At 49.9% G+C, this 16,435-nt stretch overlaps 1 protein-coding gene and 1 long non-coding RNA gene across 2 annotated transcripts in view; one reads left to right on the top strand and one right to left on the bottom strand.

Moving 5' to 3' along the window:
- Window positions 1-16,435, bottom strand: part of Adcy5 (adenylate cyclase 5) — a 154,180-nt gene that overhangs the window by 124,138 nt on the left and 13,607 nt on the right. The window lies entirely within an intron of this gene.
- Window positions 11,391-15,610, top strand: LOC116085857. Its single transcript, XR_004116739.1, has 3 exons — window positions 11,391-11,501; window positions 14,781-14,826; window positions 15,512-15,610. It is a non-coding gene; the product is annotated as an uncharacterized LOC116085857 (long non-coding RNA).

Raw genomic sequence — 16,435 nt, 5'->3', positions numbered from 1 at the left:
CTTTGCATCAGTCTTCCTCATCAGCAAAACAATGCTCCAGGCCAGCAGAGTCCTGAAACTTCCCTGGGTTCTGCCTCTGCTCCCCCCCTCCCCCTCAGTCCCTCCCCAGCCTCTGCTTCCCCTAAGTGGGCTCCACTTTGTGCTAAGAGAGATCTGTACATTTCTCAGAGACACCCCAACCCCCAAACACGAATGGCAAGCATCTTGTGGGCGAGGTCTGCACCTTCCTCATCTCTGTGTCCCCAACAGAGACACGCCATAGCTGTTCCCTCAAATAAACTGAACAACCCGTTCCTTGGAGGGAGACCGGCTGGGGCGGGCTGCCAAGGTGCGAGCAATGCGGAGGGCCTTGGCACTGGCTGCTACGTTGGGAGCTGCATCACCCACCCTGGGGACAGACAGGTCTCTTCTGTCCAGCACAGCATGATTGTAAGTTTATGAGTCATGGTCACGAGACCACAGCAGCTTAATGAGGGACATGCTCTATCCATCCTCACATTCACACAGGGACACACCCCAGACAGACAGACCATGTCCCACTCTGACCTGAGGCTCTAAGAAACAGACAAGAGAGGAGCGGATACATCCAAACCCAAATCCACTGTGACCTGTCCTCTCCAGAGGTTTATTACTGTCCCCTCTGCCTCTCTTCTGTCCTGCAACTTCTGTCCTGCTTAAACAAACATGCGGGAAGAAACAGAGACAGAAAGGCTTGGACGAGGGTCATCTACACCCCAAGCTCTGTAAAAGGTCCCAGTAGCTGTAGGGCAGTGTGGATGGGCCATACCCCACCATCCAAACTCCACAAGAGGGGAAGCATAAACAGAAGCTGGGGTTCTGGAGGCCAGAAGCCCAAACCAAAGGATGACAGAGTCTCTGCCCCCTAAGTGCCACAGGGATTCAGTTCCCTGCCACCCATTCAGCATGGCGATGGCCCCTGGCATTCCCCTGCTGGCAGATTCTCACTGTGTCTTCAGGTCATCTTCCCTCTCTGTCTCTAAACCCAAACTCCAACTCCATGTAAAAACACCTCACTATTCATTGAAGCCAAGCCTGAGCACTTCATCTCAACACAGGCATCAGCAAAAGAAACATGTCACGGGTGCTTTGAGTTAGGACTTGGACATCTTTTCTGGGTAGCACAATCCACAGATAACAGGCCCCAGGGAGAAGAGTCAGTGGAGATACTGTCACCACGCTTGCTATTGAAAATAATAACCATAAAAGAGAGAAGAACCCTTGGAGGGCAGACCTTGTGCTTCAGTGTTTATTATAAACATGTTTAACAGCAGCACGAGGCAGGTCACCTTTAATATCCCCACTTCCTGGTGATAAAGCAGAGACCCAGAAAGGTTTCTTAACTTGCCCATGCTAGGTTTATAAATGACAGCATCAGGATGCAAATGCAAGTGGTCCTCAGCCTGCACCCTCTAATAACCATATCACACCATGTTAGCCTTCCCCCCACCCCGAGACAGGGTTTCTCTGTGTAGCCCTGGCTATCCTGGAACTCACTCTGTAGACCAGGCTGGCCTCAAACTCAGAAATCCGCCTGCCTCTGCCTCCCAAGTGCTGGGATTAAAGGCGCGCGCCACCACTGCCCGGCCCATGTTAGTCTTTGTGTGTTCCAGTTGCAGGCAGTTCAGACATTCTCTCATCTTGACACCTTGTCTGAACTCCAGGGTGTAGGTGTGGTCCTCTAAGCCATCAGACAGAGCCATCCACTGAGTGCACTCACAAGTCAAGTGCTCCCTTATACCACCTCCCCACCCCCACCCCACCCCCACCCGGCTCAAGTCACCACCCCAGGGCATTTGGAGATGTGTAAGGCAGTGAGGAGGGGGCACAAAGAACAAATGGAGCTCCCTGTCTCAATTTCCAAGGCCAGCTCTGCCCAACCCCAGACGAGTAACACATCTACTGCTTTGCCACAGCAGAAAGGATTTGCTGGTTTGCTCTACAGGCTTTTGATTTCATGGGAGAGGACTGTGGGAGACGGAGTTGAGCCGGAAAAGTGGGCAACTTGCTGCCTTCAAAAGCCTGCCACCATCTCTGGGGTACTCACTGAAGCCCTGGCCTGTGGCCAGCGCCTCCACTCGCAGTTGTCTCTATAACTGTGTGTGCTGGCTGGTGAATTTGTGTTGTTGTTGTTATTATTACTGTTGTAATAATTACATTACCCGATGCTTCTTCCCTGGCCACTCCGGGGACAGCACAGACATTAGCTCATAATAATGCGGTCTTCAGTGGAAGCAAGAGACCTTGTGGGCACAAGGACTGCCAGCTCCTTCCCAGGCAGAAGGGGACCCTCCAAGGGCTCTGCCCAGCTACTGCTCCAGCCAGCTTTTATCCACCCCACTTCTTCAACAAACTGGCACCAAAGCTGAGTCTAAATGTGGATGGACAGCTAAAGCAGCCAAAAGCTAAACTTCATAGGCTTACGGAGAAATGACAGTAAGGCATGATGGTTAGAGGAAGAGCTAGACTTTTGTGTACCTCCCTGTCTGTGTGGTTTCCAGGGGCAATGGGGAAAGTTGAGGCACATGCATAGATTGGTAGACTAATTCTCAGAATAGCTGTATGGGATAGACAGCAACAACTCTAAGGTCAGGTGATTCGTCCAAGTAAGCACTTATATACAGGTATGTGGTAGACAGGGGACAATGAACCACTGAGATGCCCAAATGCAAAATCTAAGCACCTATCACTGAGTCCTACCTGCAGGGGAAGACAGGGATGCTAGCTCGAGACCCATGGAGAGTTACAAAACCTTCCCAAGTCCCTGCCAACATGACCTGCTGTTAGACCCACCTCTCCCCAGGTCAGGTCCCCAGCAGAAGGCTTGGCCTCCCTGCTTATAACACTGTGACTACTGTGGACAAGAAATCCTTGGGGGCTTCTGAAGTTCCCAAGAAGTATACCATTCCCTGGAGTAGGGAATCTATACAAATCAGTGGTTCTTTTTCAAGTAGGAGAGATGGATTGGGCTCCAGAGTATCACAGGCTAATAGGAACCCAGAGATTCTTACACAAGTGATCTGACTCACAGAACGGTCACCATGGCCCTTGTGGGAGAGAGTATCAGGTTGACCTTAAATACAGGTTACTATTTCCCTGCCTGCAGGTGAATGCAGGGCAGGCCAGTTATTGGGGCCACCCTAGGCTATTACACAGCAAGGCAGATGAAGCGGAGGCTCAGGCCTACACAGTAGGCCTAGCTTGAGCTTTAAGGCCACCAAGGGATGGCAGTCATACCCCTCTACTGCCTACCCTCAAACCACATCATTCCTCCCACCCACCTCACTTATACACACAAGTACACATGCACGTGTGCCTTAACACAACCCTATGAGCTCTTGACCCTCTAGAGTATTACCATCCTCCTGCTGCCTCTGGGGGTGTTGGGAGAGGGAGTGGAGAAGGCAACCAGGGAATGATACCCTTAACACGACCTTCCCAAACAGAAGAGAAAAGGTTTCTCAGCCTTCTCTCAAAATGGTAGGGAACAACTGGGCCCCTGCCCACCCTCCGGACCTCCTAGTCTCATAGGGGATCCACGATTGTCATCCACAGAAGTTTCTCATTTGATGGGGATGGGAGTTAGAGATTCTGCCATCACTGGGTTTACAATTACTGTCAGGGATAAGCACCTGCAATCAGTGTTTCACGACACCAATCCTAGAAGAACTGTACCTGAGGACCAACGCAAGAAGGTCCCACAGGCCGGCACCCAGCAGACAGCAATCCTCTGCAGGAGGGAAGATCCTGCCCCAGGAGTACAGAGCTTTTCTGAGGCAGAGCAGGATTCCTGGGGACCAGAAAAGCACATGGCGCATCCTTCAAAAAAGAGATGGACAAACTCTCTCCTGAAGAGGGGGAAGATGAGTAGCCCAGCCCCAGGTATTAGGCCTGGCCACCACGGGCCACGGACAGTATTTGCAGCAGAACCTAACAGTTTTGGAAATAGCGAGGAGAATCATTCCCGTTTCTCACACAAAGGCCAAGACCCAGGAAAGCCCTCAGACAGCTACAGTGGAAGGCTACTCCATTGTTCTTTGTTGAACATTGAGAACACCAGTATTAGGTAATGTGGAGGGACACAGGATGCCCCAGCCCCAGAGAAGATGGGCTGCATTGAGACAAGGAGCTGAGAGGCCCACGTGTCTGGGCCACACTCCCATGTACACGCATGGTGTTCTGAACAGGCAGGGTGTACACTTCCACCCTGGCATCTGTCATCAGGCACCACTATCGGCAGGCACGGACTGCACATGTAGCCCCTTCACTCAGGTCTGTGTCTTCTGGGCTTTCATACTTGGATATTGAATGAAGCTGAGGAATATGCTTCTCACCAGCAGAACCTAGATTGTCCCTCTCCAGCTAGGAACAGACAATAGCCAAGTGTCCTTCCCACGAGATGAGAATAGTAGGGCCAGGAAGAAGAATATCTCCCCAGGGACAAGGGTGCTCCCTTACAGCCTACAGAGAGGTCTTGTACTCTGCCAGTTTGCTGCTAGAAAGATGGTCCAAGTTATAGCCACAAACCTCTCACACAGGAGACGGCTGAATTCCCTGAGGATCAAAGGAGGAGGGCAGAGGAGTCTCTAGAGAGATACTGCTTCCTGTCACCCTTACCACCGGAAGGCATGGCCATCCTTTTGGTCCTTCCCCTTGGTGGGCACGGGCTAGCTTTCTCGATGAGCTCCAGGTTAGGAAGGGGTGTGTATGCATGCATTTGTACAAGAATGTCAGTGTGTGCCCATCCGTCCTGGGGAGCAATAATAGTTAATAAATAAGTGAATGGCAAAAAATAGCCTCAAAGGAGCTGACAGGCAGAAGGCCAGAGTGGCCAGGCATGGGGCCAACACCCTGAAATGCCAAATGTTAATTTAGCCAAAAAGAAAAAAAGGTCCGTCTTGAGACTGCCTCCACTGGCCAGGGCCTGGGGCTGCTGTACTTTTCTGTGTCCACTCAGCCCCTCCCCAGACAGCTAGATGCTGTAGACGGGAAGGGGGTCATGCAGAGTCAGGGGAACAGGGCTGGAAAGAGAAAGGGCCCAGCCTGAAGCATACAAGGTTATGACCCTGCGGGAAGCCGGCAGGCCACTTCTCAGCGGGCCTCCAAACATTCTCCCAGCCTTTGGTTCAACCCCAAAGGTTCGACCAGCCAGAGGAACACCCTGGGTATTATCAGAGTCACACACCCCAGGCACGAGTCCTGCCCACCTGGCCACTTACACAAGGAGCTGGGGACTACACTCATGGATGGAGTAGTCACTTACCCTGGCAGATATAGTCTCAGCCAGTGCACAATGAGTCTTCCTTTGCACAGGGCTCACTGCCCAGGGCTCTCCCACACTGAGGCCTCTGGCAGTCTATGGGAGGTTTTGTTATCCTTCGATACAGGCACGCCCACCTTAATAAAGTTTCAGAATGAGGCACATCTGGGAGAAGCCTTCTGGCTTCCAGCATCCACACCCATGGCATCTAACCCCTACTGCAGGCCGTCTGCCAACCTGTAAGCTGTAACTCTCGGGGCTTGTCTGGCACAGTGGATATCTCAGTCCTTTGGGTTTTTGCTGGGATTCCATCCTGGTCACTACTGCAGCCTTCAGATCTTTAGGGTAATCCTAGTGCTTTGTCCTTTCTGGACCTCAGTCCAGATGGTGGGGGGGGGTGGGGGTGGCAGTCATTCTAGGGGAACGCTCGGGCTGTGAGCAGCACTGGGTACGACTGTGCCTGGGGACTGCCGGGTGCATGCATAGCCTCTGTGAAACCTTGATGGCAGAAAGTATGAAATCCACATACACGGCATTGCTTGTCTCAACTGCCTGTGTGTCTGACCACACAGGTTGGAGCACTGTACTGCCTGAGTAAGGAGATTGTAGGTCCTGGGCTATGTATGGGTGCTTTCCCCATTCCCTGGCCTTGTCCTTATTCTGTTTGCAGGCCACTAAGTGATCAACATAAACTCTAGGGCTGGGACCAGCTTGTCAACTGTGAGCACCAGGGGCCTATGTGAACTGGAGAGAGAGCTGGGCCAGGATCCCCTGATTTAGGGGTAGCTGAAGCTGAAGCCAGCTCTGTGAACAGCATCTTATCCTGAGATCCAGAGAGGTTTCTAGATAGCCTGGGGATGGTTTCTAAAGGACAGGCCCTTGTGGGGGAGGAATGGTCAGACATCTGCGCCTCCTTCTGAAACTTCGTTAACATGGACATGCCTGTATCGAAGGGTAACAGAACCTCCCACAGACCACCAGAGGCCTCAGTGTGGGAGAGCCTTGGGCAGTGATCCCCATGCAAGGAAGCCTCAGACTCACTGCTTGAGACAGTATCTGTCGTTGTAGGTGACTACTGCATCCATGAGTGTGGTCCCCTGCTCCTGAGTGAGTGGCCAAGCAGGAAGGACCCATGGCTGGGTCTCTGGGTGTGTGACTATGGAAGTCCTCACAGGGTCATGTTTCTCCAGTTGGAGGTTGAATTTCTGTATGTCTAACACCTGGTTGAAAAGAGAGCCCTCACTTGAGGGAAGAGGGCTGTCCTATTTAGAATTACTGTTGCTGGGATGAGACACCGGAACCAGAGCCACCTGGGGAGGAAAGGGTGTATTTGGTTTACACTTTGACATCATAGCTCATCACTGAAGGAAGTCAGGAGAGGAATTCAAATAGCTGGAGGCAAGAGTTGATGCAGAGGCCATGGAAGAGTGCTGCTTACTGACTGTTCCTCCTGGCTTGCTCAAACTACACTCTTGATAGAACTCATCTCGCGGATGGTACCGCCCACAATGGGCTAGGCCCTCCCCCATCAACCACTAATTAAGAAAATACCATACTACTGTATGGTATTAGGGACTTAGAGAGGCATTCTTCGATCTTTTCAGATGACTCCAGTTTGTGTCAAGTTGACATAAGACTACCAGCACAGAGGCTGAGATGGGACATTTAAAGCCCAAGAAAAGAGAAGGTGGCTCTGTAGGTTCATGCAGTCCTACAAAAGAAGCCCTCCCTAGACACGTGAAGGGAGAGGCAGTCTTCTGGTTGGGAGGAACAAGCAAAGAACCTGCCTGGCCCCTTAGCTGCCAAGGCAGAGCGAAGCTAATACATAAGTGCCCACGGCTTCCAGATATCTGTCACCCATCCTTACTCCAGGCATGGTCTCCTGTAAGAGACCTTGCACACTGACCGGACAGGCACCTCTCTCCATTCAATGAGACTATGTGGATATTCTCCTATAAAGTCTCTTAAAGAACCCCAGTGACTCCACGCTCCCAGACCCCTGGCATGGACACCAAACCTCTGCTTAGCCCTGTCCCATCTGGGGGGGGGGGTGGGCAGCTTCACCTTCCCAGCACATCTTTCCCTGTCCTCTGGAAGCATTGGACAGGTTCTCGGGGTTCCTCCCTCCACAGCCTCGCTCCTGCTACCTTTGATCAGGAGGTTCTCCCCCATGGAGCTGCCACTGAACCCAGCTCTCAACTAGCTTGCAGGAGGGCTCTTCTGACCTCCTAAAATCAGGCAAACTACACCATCCCCTCCCCATATGGCCAGCCTGCTTTGTTTCCACTGCTAAACTGCACACGTGACACTGTGTCCATCTCTCCACGCAGACAGGTAAACCCAGACTCTAGAGAAGGCTGCCGAGTTGTGTGACCCTGTGACAAATGACCTAGACTGCCATGTCTCAACATCCTCAACTCCAAAATGGGGGTAGCAATGCCGGTACTCCCCAAATGGACCATGTAGAAGACTAAGTGAGTTACTGGGTACATACTGCAGGCACCATTCAAAGGTCTGCCAGGGAAGAGAAGGGGCTGAGGTCTCTTTATCTTGGCTTCTTCCCAGTACCTAACCCATGAGAGACATGTGTCAAATATTCAGTCCCACAATCAGTGGAGGCCAGTACCCAGGCAGACAGAATTCACGTTAACAAAAATAAAGCCAGTTCAGAAGTGATGTATCCCTTTTAGGGATATGCCAGGTTCAAGAAGACAGAAGGACACTGATCAGGAGATCAACGGTTGGGGACCCATGAGAAAGCCTCAGGCTTGAAAGAGTATTTGAGACCTACACTGTCTGACTGAAAGGCTCTGTCAACCCACGTGCGTGGTACACCTATTCCCACCACAGGCCTGTGTGGGTCTTCTTTCGTATTTGTGCCTGCCCCATACACACCCTATAATACACACACTGGCAGGGCCTTCAGAGACCACCTCACCTTTGTCAGATGTGGAAACTGAGGTGGGGCTGGATGTCTTGTAAGGACTGCTGTGGCTGCAGCCACACACTGTAGTATCACAGCTGCTGTCCCGCTGCCACCTGGAAATGTTAGTCGGCCTCCTTTCTCTGGCTATTAAGGTACATCCTGTTATCAGGCTATGCCTTAGCTCCCAGCCTCTGGCTTAGACTGTCTCATGCAGACATTCTCCTTGGCTTCCTCCAAAGCTTCCTCTAGCTCTGTCCCCTGAGGACTGCCAGGCAGAAGCTCTATAGAAAGTTTCTTCCTACCACAGGCTGTACCCACCTCAGTCTACTGCCAAGCCTGCCTTCAGCTGAAAGCCACACAGAAACCAATACCTCTATGGAGGGCTGGCTTTTTTTTTTTTTTTTTTTTTTGGTTTTTCGAGAAAGGGTTTCTCTGTGTAGCCCTGGCTGTCCTGGAACTCACTCTGTAGACCAGGCTGGCTTCGAACTCAGAAATCCACCTGCCTCTGCTTCCCAAGTGCTGGGATTAAAGATGTGCGTCACCACTGCCCGGCTATAGAGGGACTTTTTAATCTTGAATCTTGAACTTCTGATGCTTCAACCCTCAGGTGTTGGAATCATGGGCATGCCCTGCCATTCCCCAGTTTATGAGGTACTAGGCAATGGGCCCAGGGCTTTCTGCGTGCTCCGTACTCTTTTTGCCTCTGATTACACTCCCAACCTGAGGAAAGGGGATTCTGGAGAACCTCAGTCCTGGCTCTGCATGCAAAGGGCACTGGATCAAACACGGGTGCCTACATAAGAAGGAGGTGACTGGGCTCTGCTCTCCAGTTAGTGGGTCAGACTTTCCACAGGAGACGGAGTGTGACAGCTACTCTTGGTTGTCAACTTGACTACATCTGGAATTAACTAAAACCCAAATGGCTGGCCACACCCATGAGGGTTTTTTCTTTTTCCTTAGTTAAGGCATTTGAAGTGGGAGGACCCACTTCTAAGCCAGATCTTTGAGGTGGGAAGACTCACCTTTAATCTGGACATACCTTCTTCCGGCAGTCCATAGGAATGACATGGAAGAAGGAAGCTTGCTTTCTTTCCCTGCTTCCTCTTGCCCTCTTTAACAAGTCCATTCCTTCCCTGATGTTATAGACTACTTCTTTGAAGTTCTGATATATACTAAAGACCAGCTGAGACATCCAGTCTTGTGGACTGAATAATATTGAATTTTTGGACCTTTTGTTCATAGGCAGACATTATTGGATTAGCTGGGCCACAGCCTGTAGGCCATTCTAATAAAGCCCTCATGTATATCTATGGAGAGAGAGAGAGAGAGAGAGAGAGAGAGAGAGAGAGAGAGAGAGAGAGATTGATTTATTATATAAGGTCTGTTACTCTAGATAACCTTGACTAATACACAGTGGAATGAATGGGATTTTTAAACAGACCTCTTAGGAGTCCTGGTATGAACAGGTTTGGGAACCAATGGAGCACTAGCTTAAAATGTGAGCACTGTGTCACCCATTTCAATATCCTTACATGTAAAGTGTTCTTATCTTTAAGAAGGGCAGTTTTTTTTGTCCTTTAAAACCATCCCCTGCCTAGTTTAACTTGTGCTTCTCTAAGAGTGTACCACAGACATAATGAGCAGGGATACATACGGCTGTGGTTCTAAAAGCTGGAGCAGAGATGAGAGCAGAACTCCTGCATTTACCTCGGCCCTGTTCCCATGATAACGGCATTAATCCAGAGTCCTTGTGGCCTCATTGCCTGACCAATGTACCTTGGATACTCTTGTACTGGGAACTTTTTCCAGCCCCTAAACTTTAAGGCACAAGTCCAAACCATAACCCCCTACCTACTGGGAGATAAGGAAAGTCAATAAATCACTGGATGCTTGGTATCGTATGTGGTCAATGTGTGGTGAATGGTAGGATTTGGCAAGGCTGTCTTACATTGGCTGGGCATTTCTGAAAGAAATTTCCACTAGACTGAAAATTCCCCAAGGGGGAAGGCAAAATCTCTTCTTTCCCCTCCATACCCAAGGTGATAGAGTTTCTGACACAGAGGAGGACAGAGGTGCTGTTTCCCAAGACACCTCCACCCCATTCCATGCCCTGACCCTTACCAGCCTACAGAATAAAAACAAGGGCTCCCCCACCAGCTTCTGGGGTTGAAAGCAAGGAAAGTTCACTCATCTCTTCTCAGGAACAAGTCTGTGCCCACCCTCACCCCCCTACTCCCACTTGTACCCATAAAGCATCTTGCCAAAGGCTTCTGCCAGGAGCCTGGAAGTCAGGATACACACACACACACACACACACAGAGACTGACTGACTGATGGACAGACAGACAGACAGACAGACACCCTCCACTAAGACCATCTAGTAACTCGGTCCCAACTGGGTGCAACTGAGGGACAGCAAATCTTAGTGTGAGGGGGTCACTTATGCCTCCATTGTGTGGCAGCACAGGCTGCCCAGCTTCTAGAAACCTTTCTACACTCTGCCTTACCCCATGTCTGTACCCAGTTCTCTCTGCCCCTCCCACATCACCTGCCTCACCACAACCTGAATTGAAGTACGGGGTCCCAGCAGTCTCAGGAATAGCAGCAGACCCTGGAGAGAGGGTACTTCACATTACTCCGCGGTCTACCTTTGGACCAGACACATTGGTGGGTATCTTTTCCCCATAAAACCGCAGTGACTACCCACAGCACGCACAGAGAGACCCTCTGCCCACTCCAGGGAATGTAGAACAAGGGCCGTCTCTATCTTTTCTCTCAGTCTCCTGAAGAGAAATCAGGCAGCCGAGTGTGGTGGTACACACCTGTAATCCCAGCACTGGGAAGGCGGGGCAGGAGGATTGTTGGCAAATTCAAGGCCGGCTTATTCTACATAGCCAGAGGTAGAGAGGTAGAGCCTGTCTTAAAAATAAATAAGTAATGATGGAGAAATCGGGTCTGTCCTTTGTATCTCAGGTTAGAAGAGACTTCCTTGAACTTCAAGAAAAGAGACAGAGCAAATATATAGAACAAAGACTGAAGGAGGCCTCTTAATACAGCCATGCTCAGATGGCTGCATCCACATGTTGCCTCTGCTGGTGAGGAGGAAGGCTCAGAGCTCTGGTCCTCAACCTTGGAGCATGTGAGAACCCTCAGGAGCCTTACAGAACACGGTATGCTCCTGAAGCCCCAACTGCCATGAAGGAGGGTCCCAACTACTACAGCAGGAGGAGAGCTTGCACCTAGGAGTTCCTGGGCAGCACAGCAGGGCCCAGCTCAAAAGCAAGGCAAACTAAACAGGTTGTGGGAACCCAGGCCTTGGCCCATTCTCATGGGGCTGACTCCCCGGACACCCTAAGACCTAAGTTGGGATCATGTCACCTCAGCCTGCTTAGAGGACTAACAAACAGACCAGGCTGAGGTGCAATCCCCTGAACCTGTGAAGGAAAACTCTACAGGAGCCCCACCCATGGCAGGTGGGAGGGGAACAGGGTGGCAACACCCCCTCAGGAGGACTCGCATGGTGACTAATTGCCTTTTCTAGGCCATCGTCACCAATGCTAAAGGAATATTCCACTTTTAAAATAAATGTAAAGCAAAATCCAAAATTAACTCTCCCTGGATAACTCTCTCCCGAAGGGAGACATGGCAGTCCACAAGGGACGCTTGGCCAAGCACTAATCTTGAGGACCTAACCTTGCTCCGGATGCTTCTCCAGCCCAGGCCACATGGCAGGTGCTTCCCAGTCTGCCCTCCAGAACACAGGGACCCCAAGAGATGTCCTGTCTTTCTTGCCCCATCCCAAAGGTGGCAGGAAAGAGCTAACCTTAGATTAGACAGATTTGTTGGGAAGAAAACCCAACAGCACTGAGCTAACATTGCTAGCTGCCTGTTGTGTGACCCAGGGCAAACCATCCGTGTATCTGATGGGTATTCAGTGAGCCATCTACGATAGACACCACCCACCAGGCTACAATGGGAGAGAGATGGAAACTAATGAACTCAGCCAAGGAGGGTGAGGCTAAGACGTCTGTCCATACAGATATAAGAGAGAGCAGGGAAGAACTATTACCAACCAATGGGGGTTTGTCAGCGGCTAAAAGACTTGGACTTCCAGAAGGCCAAGTGAGGTTTCCTACTCTGCTGAGACTCACCCTAAAATATTCTTGCAGATATTACAGCACTGGACTCAGCCATTTATCTGGTCATATTTGGGGTTAATTGTCGGTGATAAGAGCAGCATAAATTTACCAAACCACAGCCTTGCCTGACAACGTTTTATATACCAACTCCCAAGCACGTTTGCTTCCCCCATTACATGCCTACAATCATTTTCCGTAGCCACCACTCTCCACTAAATCACTACAATAAACCCTGTAGATATAAACAACTTGCCTTTCAATATAACCATAAATCAGACTCCCGTGTCATCTACATGACCCCTCTGCTGACAGGGGAGGCTCAGGGCTCAAGTCTTCAATCTTGGTGCCTGTTAGAATCCCCAGGAGCATTTACAAACACTGATGCCAGGAGACAGGGAGCCCAGTGATAGTCTGTGCTCTGTATGCATACAGCCCAGGGTTTTAGCCCAGCACAAACATTTTTTAAAAAACACTCCATACTTAAGCTATCTCCACTGAACCCTCAGATTAGGTAGAAACTTGTAGATGTGCCTTCTTTTCTGACACCTTAAGTCCTGATGGATTCTTTGGGGTTAACCCTTTCAGCCAGCCTAAGCTCCAGCTCCAGGTATTTATTGTAAAAATGCAAGCAGATATCCATGGCACCACACATAACTCTAAACTATAAGGAAGTGTCTAATGCATTCTGGTGCTGGCTATGCCATGGAAATGCAATAAAAAGACCAAGAATCCCTTTTGGAACTTGTATAGTGATCCCTGTTCATAGTGGCCCTGAGGATAAGTGGTGGTATTGTATAAAGATAGTGGTTCTGGGGGAGAGGGAAACCCTCTCTGACAAAGTCAGACCTCCTCGTGGAACCCAGGAGAGGTAACTGTCTGCCCCCGAGGGCTGGGGAAGTGGGGGCCAGAAAACTGGTAACATACAGAGAATATGTACATATCAAATCAAAGAGCAGCTAAGTAGAGTGGGGGGAGGGAGGAGGAGAAGAAAGGAAGGAAGGAAGGGAGGGAGGGAGGGGAGGGAGGGAGGGAGGGAAAGGAAGAAGGGAGGGAAAGGAAGGAGGGAAGGAAGGAGGGAGGGAGGAAAGAACCCTCCAAGATAAAATGACGAAGCAGGCTTGGGTGTAGGTATGTGGTTGAACTTGCTTTAACTACATATGAGGCTCTAGATTCTTCCCCTGGCACAGAATTTTTTAAAAGGACAAACTTGATCAAGGAAAAACTCACAAGGCCTCAGCCCTACACAAAGAACCACAGGCAACTAAGGAATGTGAAGAGCGAGATAAATAGTCTTCCCAGGGAAGAGCACAGAGACTGCTTATTCATTACCAAATAGTCATCTCTGAAAACATACGTATGGGTAACATTATACAGACCAAGCAGATTGAAGTTATATAAGCATACACAGCATAGTGGTGGTGGGATAGACCTTTAATCTCAGCACCTGGGAGGCAGGAGCAGGCAAATCCTGAGTTCAAGGTCAGCCTGGTCTATAGAGTGAGTTCCAGGACAGCCAGAGCTACACAGAGAAACCCTTTTTTTTTTTTTAAAGTTATACACATCACGCATGTGACAACTAATGAATAAAGTGATCATAAATTTGAAAGAGAACAAGGAGACTTATATGAGAGAGTATAGATGGAGAAAGGGGAGGGGGAGAATGATGTAATTATAATGTCAAAAGTTAAACATGCCAGATGGTGGTGGCACACACCTTTGGTCTCAGCACTCAGGAGGCAGAGGCAGGTGGATCTCTGAGTTCAATGCCAGCCTAACTCATAGAGTGATTTATAGAATAGTTAGGTCTACACAGGGAAACCCTGTCTCTAAAACAAACAAACAAACAAAAACAAATAGCATCTGCCCTAGGGAGAAAAAGATAACAGTTTTAATCTCGTCTGTGGTGCAGATGTTGCAGAGATAGGCCTCCTCCACTCTCCCAGATGTGCACTACACCCTCTGCATCTGCAGCCTCTTGGCTGAGATGGGAGATGAGGCACTTCCCAACTGGCAATATCTACTCCAGGCCAGCCAGGGGACCAAGGGCTTCCATCCATGCAGCATGGTGAAATGCTTACAGGAAAGAGACTTGGCCTAAGGATTAGGGACAAGGGCAAGCTCAGTGAACACACAGCTTTCCCATCTCTACAAGAAAATGTGGCAATAAAACCTTGAGCGCGAAGTTGGCAGAAGTCACTTCCATGTGACCCTACTCCAGGGCAGACTGTACTCCTAAGAGCTGTTGAGTGAGGCCAACTAGACCTCATGGGAGATGGGGGAGGTAGAAATGAGAGACCAGCAAGTCAGACGAAAAGTCAAAGTTGGGAGAATGGGGAGGTAAGGGTGGGGTGTGGGAGGGGTTGAGGGAGGAGTAAATATGGACAAAATACACTGTATGAAATTCTCAAAGACTGATTAAAAATATCAACTTTGACAGAGTCATCTTCCTTCTAGTCCTCTTGAGAAGACCAACTGATGCCAAGGTAGGATTGAGTTTTGGGACATCAAGGGCACTTTATAGGATGTGGTGGCTTCAAGATGCTCCAAGTACTCCCTAGTGAGCCCTGAACTGTATAACTCCTATCAGGTGTTAGTCTGCAGAAACTCCATGCTTGACCGCAGGGCTGTAGCAGGAGGCAGTCCTGAGGTACCTCTGGCAACCTCCCTTCCCTCTCATGTCTCAAGCTAACAGAGGCAACCTCGCCCCAGAGCTAAGCAATCCTAGCATCACTTCTGACTTTTCTCCCAGATCCCAGTCTCTCCTCATCGCCCATAAAATCACCAGGAGCTCTTCAAAGGTGAATGGCAGAATGCAGGCTCAGGAAAATGATAACCCATTTAATGTCCATCTGTACCAGACACCAGAAGGGAAGAAAGACATTACAAAAAAAAAAGTGCATTCCAACACCAAGCTGAGGCAAGTGCCTGAGTGTAGCTGTGCCTTCTACAGCTTCTGAAGAAGCTAGCAGGCCACAGAGGACTCGCCCTGGGCCCAACTGTGAACAGTCCCGGCTTCATGTCCAAAATCTGGATGTGTGCAGTGCCTCCTATGCCAAAGAACTAGCAGTGTAGCCTGAACAAGGTCACTCTGCCTCTCTGAGCCTCTTTTTCCCCCCTCCCTAGAGAGGTCATGTGACTTAGTGCACCCTCACATACACTAACTTGCAGGGCCACTGGACGCGATGACAGCAGTGTCTCAGGGGAGAAAACTGAATGAAGAGAAGTAAAGCAAACTGACCAGAGCCACACTCAACCAGGGCTATGAACACCCTGCTGCCAGGGCTGCTAGGAGGAGCAGCCACCTGTGACATGCTAGTGTCTTGGAGAAACAGTTGAACCATCTGGAATGACAGCGGCCACAGTCTAGACCCCATCTCAACCCTGGGAACGCCTTGTCTCATTCCTGGAGTTTAATTAAAATGGGCTGGGTGGGCCTTAGTGAAGTATATTATTTCCAAAGCTCTCTATAGAATTCAGACATGAAAATGGATCGAAAATCCCTGATCTTGACTCTCCCTTACCTTAGGCTTATACGACAGAGCTAACCAAGTACACGGGAAGACACAGGCACCCGCTAAAGCAATGGTTCTCAACCTGTGGGTTGAGCCCCTTTGAGAGTCCAATATCAGATATCCTGCATATCAGATATTTGCATTACAATTGATAACCATAGCAAAATTATAGCTATGAAGTAACAATGAAATAATTTTGTGGTTGGGGTTCACCACAACCTGAGGACCTGTATTAAAGGGCTGAAGCATCGGGGAAGGTTGAGAGTGACTGCTCTAAAGGACCTTGATCTAGGTGTTCCATTATCTGAGGTGGAGCCCTCCTTAGGTACACATGTCTCCAGCCATGCCATGCATAGGTGTTTGTGAGTGAGCAAGCTACCTGTGCAGTCATCAGGGCAGTCATCAGATGGAGACAGCTGAGTGGAACTCCCCAGACGCACAGCCTCAGAAGGCAGAGTCGAAAAGGGGGAGGGGGGAGGGAGGGGCGGGGGGGGGGAGGCAAGAAGACAGGACAACACAGACTACTGAGCTAGCCACCTTGGCCAGCATGCCCTCTAGTCAGGATGGATTTCTCTCAGCT

This window comes from Mastomys coucha, unplaced genomic scaffold, assembly GCF_008632895.1.
Source record: "Mastomys coucha isolate ucsf_1 unplaced genomic scaffold, UCSF_Mcou_1 pScaffold12, whole genome shotgun sequence".
NCBI lineage: Eukaryota > Metazoa > Chordata > Mammalia > Rodentia > Muridae > Mastomys > Mastomys coucha.
This window is presented reverse-complemented; position numbering and strand designations above follow the sequence as displayed.